General features: G+C 37.7%; 1 protein-coding gene across 1 annotated transcript in view; it reads left to right on the forward strand.

The window, feature by feature from the left end:
- Positions 1-24,018, forward strand: part of LOC126094954 (high affinity cationic amino acid transporter 1-like) — a 121,383-nt gene that overhangs the window by 81,604 nt on the left and 15,761 nt on the right. The window lies entirely within an intron of this gene.

Consider the following 24,018-nt stretch of genomic DNA (forward strand, 5'->3'; position numbering starts at 1 on the left):
CAAAGTTAGGAAACTACTGCGAAAGCAAAGAGAGCTTCACCGCAAATTTAAATGCAGCCAAAACCTCTCATACAAACAGAAGCTAAACAATGTCAAAGTTAGCATAAGGAGCGCTATGCGTGAGGGGTTCAGTGAATTTGAAAGTAAAATTCTATGTAGCAACTTGACAGAAAATCCTAGGAAGTTCAGTAAGTGGCTCGAAACAGCATATCCAGACACTCTTGGATGATAATGGCATTGAAACAGAGGATGACACACATAAAGCTGAAATACTAAACACCTTTTTCCAAAGCTGTTTCACAGAGGAAGACCGAAATGCAGTTCCTTCTCTAAATCCTTGCATGAACAAAAAGATGGCTGACATTGAAATAAGTGTCCAAGGAATAGAAAAGCAACTGACATCACTCAACAGAGGAAAGTCCACTGGACCTTATGGGATACCAATTTGATTCTACATAGAGTATGCGAAAAAACTTGCCCCCCTTTTAACAGCCGTGTACCGCAAGTCTCTAGAGGAACGGAAGGTTCCAAATGATTGGAAAAGAGCACAGGTAGCTCCATTTTTCAAGAAGGGTCATTGAGCAGATGTGCAAAACTATAGGCCTATATCTCTGACATCAAGCTGTTGTAGAATTTTAGAACATGTTTTTTGCTCACATATCATGTCATTTCTGGAAACACAGAATCTACTCTGTAGGAATCTACATGGATTCTGGAAACAGTGATCGTATGAGACCCAACTCGCTTTATTTGTTCATGAGACCCAGAAAATATTGGATACAGCCTCCCAGGTAGATGCCATTTTCCTTGACTTCCAGAAGGCATTTGATACAGCTCTGTTCTGTCGCCTGATAAACAAAGTAAGAGCCTACAGATTATCAGACCAGCTGTGTGGCTGGATTGAAGAGTTTTTAGCAAACAGAACACATCATGTTGTTCTCAATGGAGAGACATCTACAGACATTAAAGTAATCTCTGGCATGCCACAGGGAAGTGTTATGGAACCATTGCTTTTCACAATATATATAAATGACCTAGTAGATAGTGTCGGAAGTTCCATGCAGCTTTTCGTGGAAGTTGCTGTAGTATACAGAGAAGTTGCTACATTAGAAAATTGCAGTGAAATGCAGGAAGATCTGCAGCGGATAGGCACTTGGTTCAGGGAGTGGCAACTGACCCTTAACATAGACAAATGTAATGTATTGTGAATACATAGAAAGAAGGATCCTTTATTGTGTCTCACAAAACACTTGTTCGACCTATACTTGAGTATTGCTCATCAGTGTGGGATCCGTACCACGTCGGGTTGACAGAGGAGATAGAGAAGATCCAAAGAAGAGTGGCACGTTTTGTCACAGGGTTATTTGGGAAGCGTGATAGTGTTACAGAGATGTTTAGCAAACTCAAGTGTTAGACTCTGCAAGAGAGGTACTCTGCATCGTGGTGTAGCTTGCTGTCCAGGTTTTGAGAGGGTGCGTTTCTGGATGAGGTATCTAATATTGCTTCCCTCTACTTATACCTCCTGAGGAGCTCATGAATGTAAAATTAGAGAGATTTGAGCGCACACGGAGGCTTTCCGGCAGTTGTTCTTCCCGCGAACCATACGCGACTGGAACAGGAAAGGGAGGTAATGACAGTGGCACGTAAAGTGCCCTCCGCCACACATCGTTGGGTGGCTTGCAGAATGTAAATGTAGATGTAGAACTGGTAAACAGGTAAGCATCCTGAAAATGGACCATCACAGCCATGGAATCCTCTTGCTTCACTGGCATAGAATTGGGATACGGACACATCAGTGCATTGTATTGTCCAGTTGATGTAGCATCACATTGTAGCAGGATGGCTTGGTCTTCTTGCCATGGAGGCATGCACAGAGACAGGTTATGGTGCTGCTTTTGTGAGCCCAGAAGCACGAGTAGATGAGGTGTGGCAACGAATTATACTCCAGGCAAAGAACATGAAATTTGTGATATAGCCTGTGCACACAAATGGGAAGAAACAAACCGTCTACCAGAGTCCATTGTCTATGACCATTACACAAACATAACTGTGTATCACAATGAAGAAAATATGAGAACCGCACAAAGTTGGGACTACCAATGTGGAACTACTAATGAATGTTTTATGTTGTTGTTGTTGTTGTGGTCTTCAGTCCTGAGACTGGTTTGATGCAGCTCTCCATGCTATTCTATCCTGTGCAAGCTTCTTCATCTCCCAGTATCTACTGCAACCTACATCCTTCTGAATCTGCTTAGTGTATTCATCTCTTGGTCTCCATCTACGATTTTTACCCTCCACACTGCCCTCCAATGCTAAATTTGTGATCCCTTGATGCCTCAAAACATGTCCTACCAAACGATCCCTTCTTCTAGTCAAGTTGTGCCACAAACTTCTCTTCTCCCCAATCCTATTCAATTCCTCCTCATTAGTTACGTGATCTACCCACCTTATCTTCAGCATTCTTCTGTAGCACCACATTTCGAAAGCTTCTATTCTCTTCTTGTCCAAACTAGTTATCGTCCATGTTTCACTTCCATACATGGCTACACTCCATACAAATACTTTCAGAAACGACTTCCTGACACTTAAATCTATACTCGATGTTAACAAATTCCTCTTCTTGAGAAACGCTTTCCTTGCCATTGCCAATCTACATTTTATATCCTCTCTACTTCGACCATCATCAGTTATTTTGCTCCCTAATAGCAAAACTCCTTTACTACTTTAAGTGTCTCATTTCCTAATCTCATTCCCTCAGCATCACCCGACTTAATTTGACTACATTCCATTATCCTCGTTCTGCTTTTGTTGATGTTCATCTTATATCCTCCTTTCAAGACACTGTCCATTCCGTTCAACTGCTCTTCCAAGTCCTTTGCTGTCTCTGACAGAATTAAAATGTCATCGACGAACCTCAAAGTTTTTACTTCTTCTCCATAAATTTTAATACCTACTCCAAATTTTTCTTTTGTTTCCTTCACTGCTTGCTCAATATACAGATTGAATAACATCGGGGAGAGGCTACAACCCTGTCTTACTCCTTTCCCAACCACTGCTTCCCTTTCATGCCCCTCGACTCTTATAACTGCCATCTGGTTTCTGTACAAACTGTAAATAGCCTTTCGCTCCCTGTATTTTACCCCTGCCACCTTCAGAATTTGAAAGAGAGTATTCCAGTTAATATTGTCAAAAGCTTTCTCTAAGTCTACAAATGCTAGAAACGTAGGTTTGCCTTTTCTTAATCTTTCTTCTAAGATAAGTCGTAAGGTCAGTATTGCCTCACGTGTTCCAACATTTCTACGGAATCCAAACTGATCTTCCCCGAGGTCGGCTTCTACCAGTTTTTCCATTCGTCTGTAAAGAATTCGCGTTAGTATTTTGCAGCTGTGACTTATTAAACTGATAGTTTGGTAATTTTCACATCTGTCAACACCTGCTTTCTTTGGGATTGGAATTATTATACTCTTCTTGAAGTCTGAGGGTATTTCGCCTGTCTCATACATCGTGCTCACCAGATGGTAGAGTTTTTTCATGACTGGCTCTCCCGAGGCCATCAGTAGTTCAAATGGAATGTTGTCTACTCCCGGGGCCTTGTTTCGACTCAGGTCTTTCAGTGCTCTGTCAAACTCTTCACGCAGTATCTTATCTCCCATTTCATCTTCATCTACATCCTCTTCCATTTCCATAATATTGTCCTCAAGTACATCGCCCTTGTATAAACCCTCTATATACTCCTTCCACCTTTCTGCCTTCCCTTCTTTGCTTAGAACTGGGTTGCCATCTGAGCTCTTGATATTCATACAAGTGGTTCTCTTCTCTCCAAAGGTCTCTTTAATTTTCCTGTAGGCAGTATCTATCTTACCCCTAGTGAGACAAGCCTCTACATCCTTACATTTGTCCTCTAGCCATCCCTGCTTAGCCATTTTGCACTTCCTGTCGATATCATTTTTGAGACGTTTGTATTCCTTTTTGCCTGCTTCATTTACTGCATTTTTATATTTTCTCCTTTCATCAATTAAATTCAATATTTCTTCTGTTACCCAAGGATTTCTATTAGCCCTCGTCTTTTTACCTACTTGATCCTCTGCTGCCTTCACTACTTCATCCCTCAGAACTACCCATTCTTCTTCTACTGTATTTCTTTCCCCCATTCCTGTCAATTGTTCCCTTATGCTCTCCCTGAAACTCTCTACAACCTCTGGTTCTTTCAGTTTATCCAGGTCCCATCTCCTTAAATTCCCACCTTTTTGCAGTTTCTTCAGTTTCAATCTGCAGTTCATAACCAATAGATTGTGGTCAGAATCCACATCTGCCCCAGGAAATGTCTTACAATTTAAAACCTGGTTCCTAAATCTCTGTCTTACCATTATATAATCTATCTGATACCTTTTAGTATCTCCAGGATTCTTCCAGGTATACAACCTTCTTTTATGGTTCTTGAATGTTTTATAGTAACCACAATACAAGTAGTAGCATATTTTTGCACTTAGAGCACAGTATAATCTTTATTTATTTATTTTATTTATTTGTCCATATAAATCTCTTTTTAAGTACATATATTGTACACAGGATATTGGACAGAAAACATTTTTTGGCTATTGGATTTTCAAATATCAAACATAAATTTTATAAATTTTTATTACAAATTGGATCTATACAGTTAATAATTACAAATTTTTGAAATACTGTATATTTATAACTTATTTCTACAATTAAAGATACAAATTACATTTTTTCTTGCATAAGATACTGTGAGATTGAATAGTAGCAGTTTTTCAGAAGGTAGGATGTCACAGACTATTTAAAGCTTTGTAGTTCAGTAAGAGATTTTATATGTCTTGGTAATCTGTTGTAAAGTTTTGTTCCTGCATGATATACACCTTTTTGGCATAATGTGGTGTTACAATGATTGACATGTATGTCACTGTCTGACCTGGTACTGTAATCATGGACACTTTTGTTTTGAGGAAAAAGGTTTTCTTTTCTCAGTATGCTTTTTCTGACATGCGTGACTATTTCCAGTATATAAATGCAGGGAAGGGGTAGGATCTTTAGATTTTTAAAGAAAGGTTTGCATGATTTTCTGCTGCTCACTTGTTTCATTATTCTTATAATTGCCTTTTGTTTCCTGAAAACTGTTATGGCCTGATGTACATTTCCCCAGAAAATGATACCGTACTTCAGTATTGAATGTACACGAGCAAAGTATACAGCCCTAACTGTTTCTGCACTAGTACTGTTGCAGAGAATTCTTACCACATAGCTCATTTTTGCTAGTTTTGAATTTAGGGCTGTGTTATGAGTGTTCCATTTAAGATTTTTCCTGGATATGAATCCCAAGAAATTTAGTTTCATTGACAGAACTAATGTTTTGGTTATCTATACATATTACAGGTTGTGCCGGATTTTTATTTTGATCAGTGTGGAAATTCATTAGTACAGTTTTTTGGGGATTAACTATTAGCCTGTTTCTGGTAAACCATTCAGACACTCCTTTTGTAATATGATAACGCATGTGTTATCAAACCAAAACATAACAAACCAGGGCATCAAAGATAGTTGCCAAAGGTTGATTGCTCTCATCTTCATACTTGTTCACTTTAACTTTTTCACACAAAACATTTTACATACACATATGTAGTAACTTCTGAAAGCAATTTACATGTGTCATCCCATGCTGAGACCATTAAGTAAGAAGAGTGGCACTTTGTCATAAGAGAGTACGTGTTCCAGGTTTCGTTTCACACAGTTCTGCTGTAGTACGGATGACATGTAACTGGAAAGGTACTACAAAGTTGAACTACATGAGACAGTACAGGTCTTGTGTGCAAAATGTCTAAATTACATACAGATTCATCTTGAAATTCTGGCAGTATATAGTCCACATGTAATTTCACATACAACCACAGTGAAATGGTGTCAACAAAGTGATTACTATGGATATTGTTCAGTATATATGGATCTCAATATGGCAGTGCTCATTCCATCACCCAAGGTCAACTGCAGTATCAGAAATTGTTCTGAAATCACTGTCACCTGCACACAAAGACATATGGCTTATGGCACCTCTGAATTTTCTTGAAAGGTGAGAAAGACAATGACTTACTGTCACATCATTACACGCAATGTGACATGGGCCCATCATTTCACATCTTCAACAAAGAGAGCTTTTATAGAAAAGAGGCACACCTCCTCACCTCTATCGAAGAACTGAAAAATTGTGCCATTATCAGGGAAGGTCATGGCCACCATTTTTGACTGTGAGGAAGTTGTGTATGCAAAGTTTAAGCCAAAGGGTGCAACCATTAATGTTGCTTCATACTCTGTAACAGTCACATTGCTGCAAAATGTTATAAAGAACAAGAGACATGGATAATTTTGGCATTGTTCTGCTGCCTGACAATGCAACACTACACACAGCCTGCACAACAAAAGCTTTGGTTCAATGTTTTAATGGAACATTAGGAAGTGCCCACCATGCAGTCCAGAACTGTTTCAAGAATCAAGAATCTTTATTCATCGTAAATCATTTCACAATGACGAGGGTTTTGTCAATTTTTATACAAGATAAAGTATATACAATGCACAGTAATCCAATGTGTAGCATTAAATATTAGTTCTACAAAGTGCATGCAGTACATAATAATACAATTAGAAGTAACAGCTTTTAAGCATTAATATAATAATCTGGTAAATCAAAGTATTCTTTAATATTATAAAAATGGTGATCTGTTAACCAGTTGTAACACTTATGTTTAAAACTAATTTTATCCATGGTCCGAACAAAGACTGGTAACTTATTGAAAATTCTGAGTGGGTTTACTTTGTGAGAATTTCCATTCATTGCTAACCTGTGCCTAACTTCGACTTTGCCCTAGTATTGTGGTCATGAACTTCCCCCTGACAACAAATTCTGTCATATTATTTCTAATGTGAAGTCCTGGAATATATAATAGTAAGTATTTTGAGCCTGGTGAAGAGTGGACGACAATGTTCCAAATGACCTGTCTGTATTTTTAAAATGTTATCAACATGGGGAGAATGTCCCCATATAATAAGGCCATATGATATATGTGATTGGAAAAGTATGTCATCCGAAGGTAATCCATGCTTACCATGTCCCTTCATTTCAAAAAGAGATATAATACCCGAGATATCTTTTTGCAGACATGATTTATATGTTCTTTCCAGTTAAGTTTGGAGTCAATGTGAATACTTAAAAGTTTTACTGATTTAGTTTCTATATCCTTTGTCATGTCTAGCATGAGCTGTTGTGTTTTATTAGGATTACATAAAAGTTTATTAACAGTTAACCAGTCCAAAGCGAAGTCAAGAGATTCTTTTGTTATGTGAATGAGTTCAGAGATGTTCTTATGAGAGGTAAACAGTGTAGTATCATCTGTGTAACATATGACAGGATGTGGTGTGTTGTAAGGCAGGTCATTGATTCCAGACTGAAACGAATTGTTTCTTGTTGTTCAAGTAAGAAATGATGAATGGCTCTAAAGTGTTCTCTTGCAACCCACAGTATTCCAATTTCTTTAGTAGGATGTCAACAGGAACGTAACCAAATGCGTTGCTTAAGTCACATAATACAAGTGATACTTTGTTTTTGTTTTCAATAGCAGATAATGTTCGATCAATGATTTCTAAAACAGCAGAAATTGTGTTTTTTCCCTTGCAAAATCCAAACTGAAAGTTACAAAGTAAGCCATGATCTTCAAAGTAGGTATTTAGCTGGTTGTCCATTAGTGCCTCATATATTTTTGACAATATAGGCACAAATGAAATTGGTTGACAGCTTTCAGGCAGATTTTATTCCTCTTTTTATAAACTGGGATGACTTTAGATATCTTGAGTGTATTAGGAAAAACCCCTAATTTGAACAATTTATTGAAAATACTGGCTAAAGGTGAGCATATGAAGTGTATTGTTTTTTTTTTTTTATAATGCAATTACACAACCAGTAGCAATCCATACTTTTTGAATTTGAAAATTTGGCAACAGTTTTTAAAATGTCAGTGGGTGTGATAGGATTCCAGTGAAATACACGTTCATTGGGCAGAGGGGTAGCCAGCAGGTCCGTTGCGGAAGAACTTGCTTCTTTACTACTGTTTGTTACTTTCTTAACTGAATTAATAAGAACACTTATTTAGTACCTCAGGATCCATCAAAGGCACTTGAGTGTGTTTGGGAGTGAGACCTTGATTTAAAATTTGCCATGTTGCCTTGCATTTATTGGGAGCACTTTCTATGTACTTTTCAGATGCTAGTTTTTTTGCGAGCAGGAACTCAGTTCTGTAGAATTTTCTGGATTTGTTATATGAGTTATAAATTCTCTCTCTGTGCTCAGTCCTGTGAATACAGACATGCTTGTAAATCCAGTGTAATGTGTGCAAGTTTTCCCTAATTTCAGAAAGTTCTTCAGTAAGCCAGTTAAGAATTTTATTTTTAGGTTTCCTTGTAGTTCTAGCTTTTGTTAATGGAGAAGAAGAATACCACAGTCCCACTTTTCCTTCCTTAATTTATCAATAAACAGTGTAATGTACTCCTCTTTTTGTCCTTGCACCAGTACAGAGTTAGGTTCGGTAGTTTTAATTGGCTGCCTCTTATAAAGTGTCAGGAGCAAAGGATCATGATTTGCAAAGTGTCCTTCTGCAAATATGATTCTAAGATCTTCCTCAATGAAATTAACTATAATGTTGTCCAGGCATGCATCCATACGAGTAGGACACTTATTTGTACAGTATAAGTTTAATGATCTTAGCACATTCAAAAATATTTTTGTGACTTGTTTGTCTTTGTTAGCCATTTCAGTGTTGAAATCTCCACAGATAGAAATTCTTTTCTTAAATTTAAATTTTTTTAAATTAATAATGCAAATTTCTCAATAAACAGGTTAATATCGCCATCTGGGAATCTATATAGGCTAACTAATATTATGTTTTCATCCAGCAGCTTAACACAACTGAACTCTGCATGTAGTTCTGAGCTATAATTTGTTACATCAATTTTAGAAAATTTCACTCCTTCTCTTACAAAAATACCTGCACCACCATTCTTTCCCTGCTTTCTACACATGATATCAGCAACAACATACACCTGAGGGACAAATACATCTACTTGTTAGCCAGTGTTCAGATAGACATATAATATCCACAAACAAATCATTACAAAGATATTCTAATTCTAGAATCTTATTTCTAATGCAACAGATGTTGATTTATAGAAAAGTTAATATTTTGTCTTTATCTGTATTTATTTGGGGACACTGTCCTCACACAGTTGCTTGGAGTATTAGGCCTGGTCACTTTCTTTTATCCAGTGATATAATCTCCTTTGTTGCTTGTTAACATGTAAGAAGATGATGTAGTACTTGCCTGAGCATTGATCTTCACTGTCTCTTGTACGTGGTGTTGCAGCAGGTCTGATGCCATCAAAAATCCTGACCCCTGCAGTGGCTTCTTTCTGCATGTTGGTCTACATACACATGGAGTTTTCTTTGCTCAGGCTTGATTCCTATTTATTCTTCTTTCTGACATCTGGATTTACTGCTTGTAGGAAGTCTTCTTTTCATCTATATGTACTGCAGGTTTATTTAGTGTCCATATTTGTGTTTCCATTTCCAAAGGGGTCTTTGGGATATCTTTTTTGAGATTGGCTGCTTGTGGGACATCTTTTCAGCTGCACATGCTGCTGGTTTATTTTCTAAAGCTACTGTCATTAGCTCATTATTTGCAGTTGTGTCCTTCCACTTGAGTTCAATCACTGGTTTGTTATCCTTACTCTTCATGTTCACTAACTCTAGAATCCTGAAAGAATGTATGTGAAGAAAGACATTTTACAGTGATATGGACATTCACACAGCACTTCTTGAATGGTTCCATGGCCAAGGAGTGGATTTCTATAATTCAGGAACTGAAAGACTGGTAGAATGTTCTAACCATTGTTTACAGAGACTTGGTGACTAAGTTGGAAAATAGTGGCATTTATCTCTGTCACTATGAAGTGTAGTGCAGTATTCAACACAAGTTACTTGACCTGAGAGAATAACATGTAACTTACTTTTTGAAATAATCTCATATTTATATGAATGTGGGAACAGATACCAATCATAGAGGAACAATTTATCAAACAGTTGAATATTCAAACAATTAATATTTTAAATACTTAGGTTAATCAAAGTTTTTGAGGACAAGTGCATTGTTCTGAAGAAGGATGATCTTTCTTCTTTGCTATCTACGTTTACATGTACACCTCCCAAGCCATCACGTAGGGTAGGGTAGGAAGTGTGCCAGTATTATTTTTCCTCCTTCCTATTTCATTCATGGATGGTACTCAGGGAGAAAGACTGTTGGTAGCCCCTGAGTGATCCTGAATTTCTCTAATTTTACCACCATAGTCATTATATGAGATGTATATTGGTTGACACTATTTGCTTCTTTACTTCTTTCAGCATGTGGACTCTTACACTTTTGTGAGTAAGGCTTAATGCAATGCAATGCAATGCACATGTTCCTCGTAATGAGACCACTACAGTTTGTTCAGCAACAATACTAACCTGTGGCCTATTATGCAGACTTCCCTTGACTATTTCCTCTCTCTTCCTTTAATCTAACTTGGTGAGGGTCCCAGACTACAGCAGTGCTTAGCAATATTATGAAAAGGAAAGTTACTACTCACCATATAGAGGAGATGCTGAGTCGCAGATATACACAACAAAAAGACTGTCACAAGTAAATAAAGCTACACCTATTAAGGCAATCATCAACAATAAATGTAGACACACACACACACACACACACACACACACACACACACACACACACATGACCACATTCTCAAGCAACTGAAACCATACTACGAGCAACAGCACGAGTGCATGATGGGAGTGGCAACTGGGTGGGGATAAGGAGGAGGCTGGGGCAGGGAAGGAGAGGGACAGTATGATGGGGATGGCAGACAGTGAAGTGCTGCAGGTTAGACAGAGGGCAGGGGGAAGGGGGTGGGGGAAGAGAAAAAAAGGCTGAGTGTGATTTTGGAATGACAGCTGTGTAGTGCTGGAAAGGGAACAGGGAAGAGGCTGGATGGCTGAAGACAGTGACTAATTGCAGCCATTTCATTTACCAACTCTGTTGCAATCATTGCACAGCTTTTTGTATTGGTATGGCTACCAACTAACTGTCCCACAGGATGAATGTCCACCACCAAGTTGTGGCCAAAAGCAAATTAGACCACCCTCTGGCCCTCTGGAGTAGTGTGTTTACCTTTTGTGGCATACAGTTGTAGCTGTAGCAGTTATAAAGCTAAGTACTGACAAAGTTATTTGTGCACTGTTATACAGTTATTAAATTTAATAGTTTTCAATGGTGTTTCATGCTGTTTGTGGCAAAATAATGATTTAATAAACTTTTGGAAACGTTTGCACACTGTGTTTTTTAGAGTGTTGTGTGTGTTGAAGTCATTTAGTAAATTTTGTGCTTTAGTTTTCAGCTGACGTTTCTTATTGTTTCTATTGAAATATTTCAGAAAAATTTTTATTCGGTGTTCTAACTTCATTGAATGTTCCAGTGGCCGCTTGAATTTTTGGTTTTAGCTAATAACTTTGTGAAGTTTTGTTGGTATTTATATTAGCTGTGGGGTAATAGTATTAATACAAGCAGTTGCTTTCTTAGTACACAGAGAATTTTGAGACCACTAATGTTGGTTCTATAAATAATTCTACTGGTGCAACTGAACTTAGGTAATGTAGACATCTAGTTATATTCAGTAACTGTAAAATTTTACCATGAGTGAGAAGTGTGGGCTCTGTCGTAGGGTTGTGAGTAGTTGGTTATGGTGTGGGATTTGTTCAAAGTATTTTCATTGGGGGCAATGCAGTGGGGAAGCCAGTGGGCATTCTAGCAAGATCCTCTCCTGGGAATGCAGAATCTGTAGTAGAAATGAGTTGATAGAGGAGCATCTGTGCCCTTCAGGTGCAGTTACAATGCACATAGGAGGAACTAGATAGGTTGAGGAGGGTGTAGGGATCATGCAGCAGTTCTCAGCAGTTAGGAGGCCTAGGTCAGTTGCAAAGTCTAACAGAAAGAAGAAGGTTCTACTGCCAGGTAGTATACATGGCAGAGGCGTGGACCAGCAGTTGCAGGAAGTGTTGGGGAGTGAGTACCAGGTCACCAGCATTGTGAAGCCTAATGCAGGGCATGCTCAGGTGACTGACAGCACAGGGGAGTTATGTAGGAATTTTATGAAGGAGGAACTCATAGTTAAAGTGGGTGGAGCAGGGAACAGTCTTGATAGGGACAGGGAATATGATGTAGGTAGTGACCTGGTAAAGATAGCTGCTCAAACTGGTGGCATTAATGTGCATTTCGTGCAACTGTTTCAGTGTCATGATCAGCCTGATCTTAATGCCATACCGGTGTTGGGTTTGTGTCGGTTCTGGAGTGCCACGACCAACCTCATTTGAGCTCTTCTGTCAGGAGAATTAATTTGGAGTTGGAACAGCTACTTGGATCTGGTGCAGGGTCACACATTGGTGTGGTTCCTGTTGATTCACTCTGTAGGTGGGACTATACTAGACATGGCCTACACCTCAACAAGAAAGGGAAGGGTAAACTGGCTGGGCTGATAGCAGGAAATTTAAAGGGAGGAGGAACTAAATCTCATGGTGGAAACTCTTTTTTAGTGTAAGATCAGTGTCCAGTGGGAAACTCAGCCAGGCAAGTACTAAAGATGTTAAAAATGTTCAAGATACAAAAGTAAAGTGAAAAATAATGTCAGCATATTTCATCAAAATATTGGGTGATTGAAGAATAAAATTGATGAGCTTCTGCTTTGTTCAGAAGATATAGAAACTGAGAATGTAATAGATGTACTACGCCTGTCTGAGCATCACATTGTCACTAATATGCAAAAGGTTAGCACCAATGGGTATAAATTAGCTGCACATGTAAGTAGAGATAATATGATGAGAGGAGGAGTTGCCATATTTGTCAAAAGCTTCCACAGTGTAAAAAATTTAGAAACTAAAAAATTTTGTGTAGAGCAACATATGGAAGCATGTGCCACTGAACTTAAACTAAATGATGGCACTTTCATAATTGTAACAGTGTGTAGGTCCCCCTCAGGGAATTTCCAGCTATTTCTAGAAAACTTGGATGCATTGTTGTGCTATCTGTCAGACAGGGGGAAGCAAATTATCATTTGTGGGTATTTCAATGTTGGTTCCCTGAAAGAGTGTAATAGGAAGAATGACCTTGTAGTATTACTCAGTTCTTTCAATTTGAGCTCCGTCATTGATTTTCCTACTCGGATAACAAAGAACAGCAGTACATTGATAGATAACTTTTTTATAGACCAAGATAAGTTTAAGGACATAAATGCTTATCCTGTTGAGAATGGACTTTCAGATAATGGTGCACAGCTAGTTACAGTACATGACATAGCTCCATGCAGTATATCAAATCAGACTTTCAAGCAGTGCGTTCAATTAACAATATAAATATTGCAAACTTTAGGGTAAGCCTACAGCAGCTAGACTGGGATGAAGTGTATAAGGAACCCGATGCAAACTTGAAATATAACTTATTTCACAGTACATTTTTAAGGGTATTTGAAAATTGTTTTCACTAAAGGAATAAGAATATCTTGCAACCGTAAAAGAGAACTGTATCTAACAGTAAGAGGGAGTACCGAAATTGTTCAATATTATAAAAACTATTGTGTGGTACTAAGAAAAGCCATTATAAAGTCCAGAAGTATGTGTATCATGTCTGAGATCAGTAACTCTGATAATAAAATTAAAACAATTTGGAATATTATTGAAAGGGAAACAGGGCAACCATGAGCACAGGAAGACTTTAGTGCCATAAAACTGAATGACAAGTGTACTAACAAACAATCAGAAATTGAAAATATTTTCAATAATAATTTTTTAAATGTTGTGGAGAAATTAGGATCTAGATCTTCACTAGAAGAGGCAAGGCTACTAATAGAAGAGGCCATACCTGTGCAGTTTGAAACAACTGTAATTCCACCAACCTCTCCCTCTGAAATCAGTAAAATAATAAACTCACTGAAAAGTAAAAGCTCTTACGGAATTGATGGCATTTCCAGCAAGGTACTTAAAGCTTGTTCCCCACAGATAAGTAGGATTCTCAGCCACGTATGTAATAGCTCTTTGGAGCAGGGTGTTTTCCCCGATAGACTGAAATATGCCATTGTAAAACCATTGCATAAAAAGGGAGATAGGTCAGATGTCAACAACTACCACCCAATCTCTCTTCTGACAGCTCTATCAAAAATTTTTGAGAAAGTAATGTATTCAAGAGTAGCCTCCCATATTTGTAAAAATAAAGTACTAACAAAATGTCAGTTTGGTTTTCAGAAAGGCTTTTCAACAGAAAATGCTATATACGCTTTCACTGATCAAATATTAAATGCTCTGAATAACCGGACATCACCCATTGGTATTTTTTGTGATCTCTCAAAAGCCTTTGATTGTGTAAATCATAGAATTCTTTTAGATAAGCTAAATCATTAAGGTTTGAGTGGGGCAGTGCACAAATGGTTTAATTCATACTTAACTGGAAGAATGCAGAAAGTTGAAATAAGTGGTTCATGTAATTTTAAAACAACAGATGATTCCTCAAACTGGGGTGCTATCAAGTACGGGGTCCCACAGGGTTCGGTCTTAGGTCCTTTACTGTTCTTGATATACATTAATGACTTACCATTCCACATTGATGAAGATGCAAAGTTAGTTCTTTTTGCTGATGATACAAGTATAGTAATAACATCCAAAAACCAAGAACTAAGTGATGTAATTGTAAATGATGTTTTTCACAAAATTATTAAGTGGTTCTCAGCAAATGGACTCTCTTTAAATTTTGATAAAACACAGTATATACAGTTCTGTACAGTAAATGGCACAACTCCAGTAATAAATATAGACTTTGAACAGAAGTCTGTAGCTAAGGCAGAATTTTCAAAATTTTTGGGTGTGTCCATTGATGAGAGGTTAAACTGGAAGCAACACATTGATGGCCTGCTGAAATGTCTGAGTTCAGCTACGTATGCTATTAGGGTTATTGCAAATTTTAGTGATAAGAATCTCAATAAATTAGCTTACTATGCTTACTTTCATTCACTGCTTTCGTATGGCATCATATTCTGGGGTAATTCATCGTTGAGTAGAGAAGTATTCATTGCTCAAAAACGTGTAATCAGAATAATTACTGGAGCCCACCCATGGTCATCCTGCAGACATCTATTTAAGGATCTAAGGCTCCTCACAGCATATATATTCACTTATGAAGTTTGTTGTTAATAATCCAACCCAGTTCGAAAGTAATAGCAGTGTGCATAGCTATAACACCAGGAGAAAGGATGATCTTCACTATGCAGGGTTAAATCTGACTTTGGCACAGAAAGGGGTAAATTATGCTGCCACAGAAGTCTTTGGTCACCTACCAAACAGCATCAAAAGCCTGACAGATAGCCAACTAACATTTAAAAATAAATTAAAAGAATTTCTAGATGACAACTCCTTCTACTCATTGGCCGAATTTTTAGATATAAATTAAGGGGAAAAAAACAACAACAACAACTTAAACATTAGTGTCATGCAATATTTTGTGTAATGTGATATCTTCTACAGACATTTTTTATTAACCTGACCCGTTCCACATCATTACGAAGTGTCGTATTCATGATCTATGGAACAAGTATTAATCTAATCTAATGCAGCTGTTAGGTGCATGAACATAGGGCTGGAGAGGGTGCGGATGGCAGAGGGCATGAGTCACATTTCAGTGGTGACAGTTGGGTCTATCAGTAGATCAGGTTTCACTAGGCATGGCCTGCACCTCAATAGGTATGGGAAGGGGAAGCTGGCAAAGCTTATGGATGACAGTGTAGTGGGTGGTGGTGGGATCACTCATGGAAAAAATTCCTGTAGCAGTTAGTGTCAGAGGTGCACCTTTTTCAGATAGAAGGCAGCTGATAAGTATACCTGCTTAATGAAGTCCGTATAACTAAGCACTTACCGTCAGAGGACGTCATGTTTCCAAGTAGAGAAGGAATTAGCATATTTCATCAAAATATAAGAGGTATTAGAGATAGAGTTAGTGAACTACTTATAGATGTTGCGTCTGAAATTATTGGTATATTGGAGCACCACTTAAATAATTTGACTATTCAGAGGCTTCCTTTACCAGGATACAGATTATCTGGCTGTTTTTCAAGCAGTTCCTTGTGGGGTGGGAGAGTGGCTATGTACATAAAAAACAGTATTCCATTTGAGTCCATAGATGTATCATGACACTGCACTAAACAGATATTTGAATTTTGTGCAGGGGCAGTTGAATGTAGTGAAACTTAAGTTCTAATTGTTGTTGTTTTAGGTTCCCTAACTCTTACTTCAGAGCATTTCTACTCAAGCTAGAGAGGGTCCTTGATTCACTTTGTAGGAAGTACCAGAAATTAGTTATATGTGGTGATTTCAATATAAATTTTGTATATGATGGTGCAAGAAAAAGGACATTGGTAGATCTCCTAAATTCATATGATCTGATGCAGATTGTGTTTTTTTTTTTTTTCAACTAGGTTGCAGAGGAACAGTAGCCAGTCATAGACAACATTTTTATTCATATATTACTAGATGGGCATTCTGTAAGTAAAAGGGTGAATGGTCTTCAGACCATGATGCACAAATTTTAATACTAAAAGGCTTTCGTACCCAAACTAGTGTCACACATAATTACAAACTATGTAGGAAAGTTAATCCAATAGCAATAGAGAGTTTTTTAAATGTTGTCAAGGAGCAAGAGTGGCAGGATGTTTATAGTGCCAATACCATAGATGCTAAGTATAATGCTTTCCTTAACATATTTCTCATTCTCTTTGAAAGTTGCTTTCCATTAGAAAATTCCAAACAGGGTACTAGCAGTAATAGGCAGCCTGGGTGATTGACTAGTGGGATAAGGATGTCATTTAGATCAAAGCAGGAATTATATCAAAATGTTATAAGTAGTCACAATCAACCTACAGTAGACCATTACAAACAGTAATGTAAGGTGCTTAAAAATGTTATTATAAAGGCAAAGAGTATGTGGTATGGAAATAGAATAGCTAATTCACATGATAAAATTAAAATCACATGGTCAGTTGTGAAGAAAGTGTCTGGTCATCAGCTCAATGTCAATGATATAAAGTCAGTTTGTAGTAAAAATATTTCTGTTACTGATAAATCAGATATATGTACTATATTTAACAATCATTTTCTGAGCATTGCTGGTGCATTAAATAAAAATTTAGTTTCTGCAGGGAACCATATATCTTTCTTGGCAAAAGCCTTTCTGGTATTGATGTCTGAAATACAGCTCAGTGATACAGACAGGGGCAAGATTGAGTCAATAATTGAATCTCTGAAGATTAAGGACTCTCATGGATATGATGGAGTGCCTACCAGAATATTAAAGTACTGTGTTGCACGTATTAGCTCTGTATTTAGCCATATTTGTAATCTTTCCTTTAGGAATGGTCAGTTTGCTGAACGATTAAAGTACTCAGTAATAAAACTGCTTTATAAAAAAGAAGGAAAGGATAAGGTAGACAATTTTAGACTTATTTCTATGTCATCAATGTTTGCTAAGGTTATTGAAAAGGCTGTTTATCTAAGGATAATTGATCATTTTATAGCACATAATTTGCTATCAAATGTACAGTTTGGCTTTAGGAGACATTTAACAACTGAAACTGCTATATTCTCTATTTTCTGTGAGGTACTGGAAGGGTTGGACAAAAGGTTCCAAAATCTAGCCTTTTTTTATTTAACTAAGGCATTTGATTGTGTTGATCACAAAACATTGCTCCAGAAGTTGGACCATTATAGAATACAGGGAGTAGCACACAACTGTTTCACCTCTTACTTTAGCAACAGATATCAAAATGGTCATTATTCACAATCTGAGAATGGCTGTGATGTGGCGTCTGAGTGGGGTACAGTCAAGTGGGGGGTGTCCCAAGGATCAGAGTTGGGGCCACTCCTGTTCCTTATTTATATAAATGAAATGCCCTCTAGTATTATGGATAACTCTAAAATAATTCTGTTTGCTGATGACACTAGCTTGGTAGTAAAGGATGTTGTGTGCAACATTGACCTGGCTTCAAATAGTGCAGTTCATGACCTAATTTCATGGCTTGTAGAAAATAAATTAATGCCAAATCACAGTAAGACTCAGTTTTTAGTTTCTAACACACAATTCAACATAACCTGGCGTTTTAATTTCACAAAATGGACATATGATTAGTGAAACTGAACATTTCAAATTTCTAGGTGTTCAGATAGATTTGATTTGATTTTAACAGGGAAGCTGAAACAGCTTAGGTCTAACCCACGACTGCCCGCACCGAAACTAAGTTTATTGTGCAGTATCGCTCCCTAGTAAAGCCAAACTATGCCCTTAAATAGTGCAAGGAGTCCCTCTACCAATTTTTTGTTAGACACAGTTTCTTCAGGTCTAGTTGTCCCGAAGACTTTGTATGTTTTACTCTCCATTGCAATGCTTTCGAAGATTAGGTGTGATGCAGTTTCTTCACCCTCATCACAGATCCTACATCTAGGGTCCTCTTCTGTTATACCCACTGTGTGTAGGTGTTTTCTGAAATTCCCATGGCTGGTCATCAGTCCTGTGATGAGTTTGATCTCTTTCCTGTTCAATCCCAGGATTACATAGCTTCTTTTAAAACATGGCTTGGGCATTGTTACCTTAGCATGTTTTTGTTTATGGACCTTGCTCCAATATCCTATGTGCTGTTTCCTAAGCCATTTCTGTAGTTCTAATTTGATCATAGCCTTGGTGACTGTCAGGACAGGTTTTGGTCCAATAAATGTAGTTGTAAATGTAGCCAATCTGTCAGCTTGTTCACTGCCACAGATCTCTGAGTGGCTAGGGACCCACACTAGGTTTACCCTATTGCTTCCCCCTAGACCCACCAGAGCCCTGTGGCAGCCTGCAACATTCTTAGATCTTGTTGCAGGAGCTTCCAATGATATCCACTTGACTGTACCCCACTCAGACGCCACATCACAGCCATTCTCAGATTGTGAATAATGACCATTTTGCTATCTGTTGCTAAAGTAAGAGGTGAAACAGTTGTGTGCTACTCCCTGTATTCCATAATGGTCCAACTTCTGGAGCAATGTCTTTTTTTTTGTGATCAACACAATCAAATGCCTTAGTTAAATAAAAAAAATGGCTAGATTTTGGAACCTTTTGTCCAACCCTTCCAGTACCTCACAGAAAATAGAGAATATAGCAGTTTCAGCTGTTAAATGTCTCCTAAAGCCGAACTGTACATTTGATAGCAAATTATGTGCTATAAAATGATCAATTATCCTTAGATAAACAGCCTTTTCAATAACCTTAGAAAACACTGATGGCGTGGAAATAAGTCTAAAATTGTCTATGTTATCCTTTTCTCCCTTTTTATAAAGCAGCTTTATTACTGAGTACTTTAATTGTTCAGCAAACTGACCATTCCTAAAGGAAAGATTACAAACATGGCTAAATACAGGGCTAACATGTGCAGCACTGTACTTTAATATTCTGGTAGGCACTCCATCATATCCATGAGAGTCCTTAATCTTCAGAGATTCAATTATTGACTCAATCATGCACCTGCCTGTATCACAGAGCTGTATTTCAGACATCAATATCAGAAAGACATTTGCCAATAAAGTTTTTTGATTCCTTGCAGTAACTAAAATTTTATTTAGTTCACCAGCAATGCTCAGAAAATGATCATTAAATACTGTACATATATCTGATTTTCAGTTAACATTATTTTTAGCTTGTCTTTTTATTTGCTGGTAGGAAGTTTGTGACATTTTTTGGTAGAGTACCGGCTAGCTTCAGACCAGCATGAAGTACATTTTTTTGCATATAGCTGCTCTGTGGCTGTTTACATGGTATCTGAATTTTTGTCTTGTATCATGGTGGTCACAGTTGATGTTTGGATTTACTGCTTCCACAAGCAATATTACTGTGAATATACAGGGTGGTTCATTGATCATGACTGGCCCAAATATCCCATGAAATAAGAGTCAAATGAAAAAAACTACGAAGAACAAAACTTGTCTAGCTTGAAGGGGAAAACCAGATGGCGCTAAGGTTGGCCCACTAGATGGTCAAACGGATATCAACTGTGTTTTTTTAAAATAGGAACCCCCATTTTTTTATTACATATTTGTGTAGTACGTAAAGAAATATGTATGTTTTACTTTGAGCACTTTTTTCACTTTGTGGTAGATGGGTGCTGTAATAGTCACAAACATATGGTCCACAATTTTAGACGAACAGTTGGTAACAGGTAGGTTTTTCAAATTAAAATACAGAACATAGGTATGTTTGAACATTTTATTTCGGTTGTTCCAATGTGATACATATACCTTTGTGAAATTATCATTTCTGAGAATGCATGCTGTTCTAGCTTGATTACCTGTAAATACCACATTAATGCAATAAATGCTCAAAGTGATGTCCGTCAACCTCAATGCATTTGGCAATATGTGTAACAACATTCCTCTCAACAATGTGTAGTTCTCCTTCCATAATGTTTGCACATTCATTGACAATGCGCTGACACATGTTGTCAGGCGTTGTTGGTGGATCACAATAGCAAATATCCTTCAACTTTCCCCACAGAGAGAAATCCAGGGATGTCAGATCCAGTGAACATGTGGGCCATGGCATGGTCCTTTGATGACCAATCCACCTGTCATGAAATATGCTGTTCAATACCGCTTGAACCGCACGTGAGCTATGTGCTGGAAATCCATCATGTTGGAAGTACATCGCCATTCTGTCATGCAGTGAAACACCTTGTAGTAACATCAGTAGAACATTATGTAGGAGATCAGCATACATTGCACCATTTACGTTGCTATCGATAAAATGGGGGCCAATTATCCTTCCTCCCATAGTGCCGCACAATCCATTAACCCGCCAAGATCGCTGATGTTCCACTTGTTGCAGCCATCGTGGATTTTCCATTGCCCAATAGTGCATATTATGCCGGTTTATGTTACCACTGTTGGTAAATGACACTTCATCACTAAATAGAATGCATGCAAAAAATCTGTCTTCATCCCGTAACTTCTCTTGTGCCCAATGGCAGAACTGTACATGACATTGACAGTCATCACCGTGCTATTCCTGGTGCATAGAAATATGGTACGGGGGCAATTGATGTTGATGTAGCATTCTCAACACCAACGTTTTTGCCGATTCTCACAAATTTCTCTGCTACTGATGTGCGGATTAGCCGCAACAGCATCTAAAACACCTACTTGGGCCTCATCATTTGTTACAGGTCATCGTTGACATTTCACATGTGGCTGAACACTTCCTGTTTCCTTAAATAACGTAACTATCTGGCGTACGGTCTGGACACTTGGATGATGTCATCCAGGATACCGAGTAGCATACATAGCACATGCCCATGGACATTTTGATCACAATAGCCATACATCAACACAATATCGACCTTTTCCACAATTGGTAAACGGTCCATTTTAATATGGGTAATGTATCACGAAGCAAATACTGTGAGCACTGGCGGAATGTTATGTGATACCACGTATTTATACGTTTGTGACTATTACAGCGCCACCTATCACAAAGCGAAAAAAGTGGTCCAACTAAAACATTCATATTTCTTTATGTACTATACAAATATGTAATAAAAAATGGGGGTTCCTATTAAAAAAAACACACTTGATATCCGTTTGACCTATGGCAGCGCCATCTAGTAGGCCAACCATAGCGCCATCTGGGTTCCCCCTTCAAGCTAGATGAGTTTTGTTCTTTGTAGTTTTTTCATTTGATGCTTATTTCATGAGATCAGTATCAATGGACTACCATGTATATACACCTATAAGCACACCGACTTTTGGAAATAGATTCCGATGTGATTCTCTAGGCTTCACAACACAAATAATTCTGATATCTGTTTTATGTATGTTTATAATGTCTTAGGTTTGTTTGTGTCTTTGCACCCCATATTTCTACAACATAGTTTAAATGTGATGAAAATAATGAATTATAAGCAGTTTTTAGTACTCCCATATCATTACAATATTTGGTCATCATGTTTATGGCAAACCTGTTTTTTGGCAGCTTAAAGGTTAAGGGATCTATATGCATGTCCCATTTGAGGTCATCCTGGACCATGATTCCCAAGAATTTTCTCCATTTTTTCTTTTTTATAATGACATTTCCTACAGATAATTTCATACCAAATTGTATTTGTTTCCCAGTGTTAAATTCCATTATTGTAGTCTTTAAAACACTTACTTTTAGAAGGCTTTCATGGAAATAGTATTTCATTGGTTACAGTTTTGCACAGCACCTTCAGACTGTCATAGGCTTTGTGTCTGTACGCAAGTTATGTATCATCTGCATACAATATTTTTTTAGAGTTAGGAGAACATATCTGTATATAAGTAGCATAAATCAAGAAAAAAGGGATCTGAATACAGAGCTTTGAGGCATTTCATATTTAATATTAGATAGTTTGGATTTGACAGACCCACTGTATGTTTTAAGCAACACAAAATATTTTCTGTGCTCATATATGCTTTTTTTAACTCATAGCCAGTTCCTCTAATACCCAGGTTCCACAGCTTGACAAGTAAGATGGTGATGACACAATCAGAGGCTCTTTCTGGAGCAAGGATCACTCCAGTAACATACTGCTTGTTCTCTGTGGCAGTTATTATTTTGTCTATTAATTCAGCTATGGCTACTGAAGTTGACTTGTTTCTCATAAAGCCATTCTGATTTTCAAATATTAATTTGTGTTGACTCAGGAATGTCATTAGTCTAGTGTGAATAACATTCTCAACTACGTTACAAAAATGTAGGTATGATTGAAATAGGATGGTAGTTTCCAGTTTTTTATTTACCAACTTTTTTGTAAATTGAGGTTATTTGCACTATCCTTCAACTGTCTAGGAAAATACCTGGTGCAATTACATCATTTACTGCTGTGGCCATGGCAACAGATATGTTGCCTATGCACCTTTTTAATGAATTGATATGAAATCCATCATAGGCTACTGATTTTATGTTTTTAGTAACCCTACTGTCTTTTATTTCCTTGCTATTTTTCTTGCAGTTTTGTTTACAAGTATTCAAATATGGATGTGTGATATTAGTTATGGAAAGTATTATACTGAATATGTTTAACCATGAATCACATAAACCAATATTGATAGGTCCTGATGGTCTATTAAAACCCCCAGTACACTGTTTGCACAAAGTACCAAAATACTTTGAGATGGCCCTGAAAGATTCATTGATTCAATCATCCACAAATTGCATTCCACCTGGTATTCTGGTCTGGTAATTTTGAAAGCCTGTCAGAGAGCACATAACTTAATGATGGCCACTAGATAAGGAACTCAGTGATGTCTGCTACAGGGCACTGTTACATCTACAATTGATAGCATTGCCTCTGTAGTGCTGGGAGTATGGTACCACAAAGCCACACACAACTTTTCGGCAAATTAGAGCATGTTGCCATGCTGTAAAGCTAGCTGCACAGTGGCTCTGCCTTCAGTTGTTCGGATGTGGTGATGAATGTAAAATATAGGCATAGAGCCATGAATCAACTCACTTAAACTACAACAAAATCTTACATTCAAACTGGTGTGTACAATACTTTGTGCAGTAACAAATTCACCTGACCATAATGCTCAATCACTGACAGCCTTTCTATGGGTCCATGCCCACTAGGACTGTGAGTCATTAAGTGCTGCACTCTCATTTTGTTCTCATTGCACCCCACTGGTTTGGTCTTAGATTTTTGCTATGTATTATGTTTTCAATCTTCTATCACTCATTTGGACTTTATTTTTCTGTTGTGCTGACTCCATTGGCCACTTGCTCTTCTTCTTGTCCTCGTGCTCACATTCTGTGACACTCTGCTGATGAGCCCTGGACCGTTGGTCCA

The sequence above is a fragment of the Schistocerca cancellata genome, chromosome 8 (assembly GCF_023864275.1).
Source record: "Schistocerca cancellata isolate TAMUIC-IGC-003103 chromosome 8, iqSchCanc2.1, whole genome shotgun sequence".
Classification (NCBI taxonomy): domain Eukaryota; kingdom Metazoa; phylum Arthropoda; class Insecta; order Orthoptera; family Acrididae; genus Schistocerca; species Schistocerca cancellata.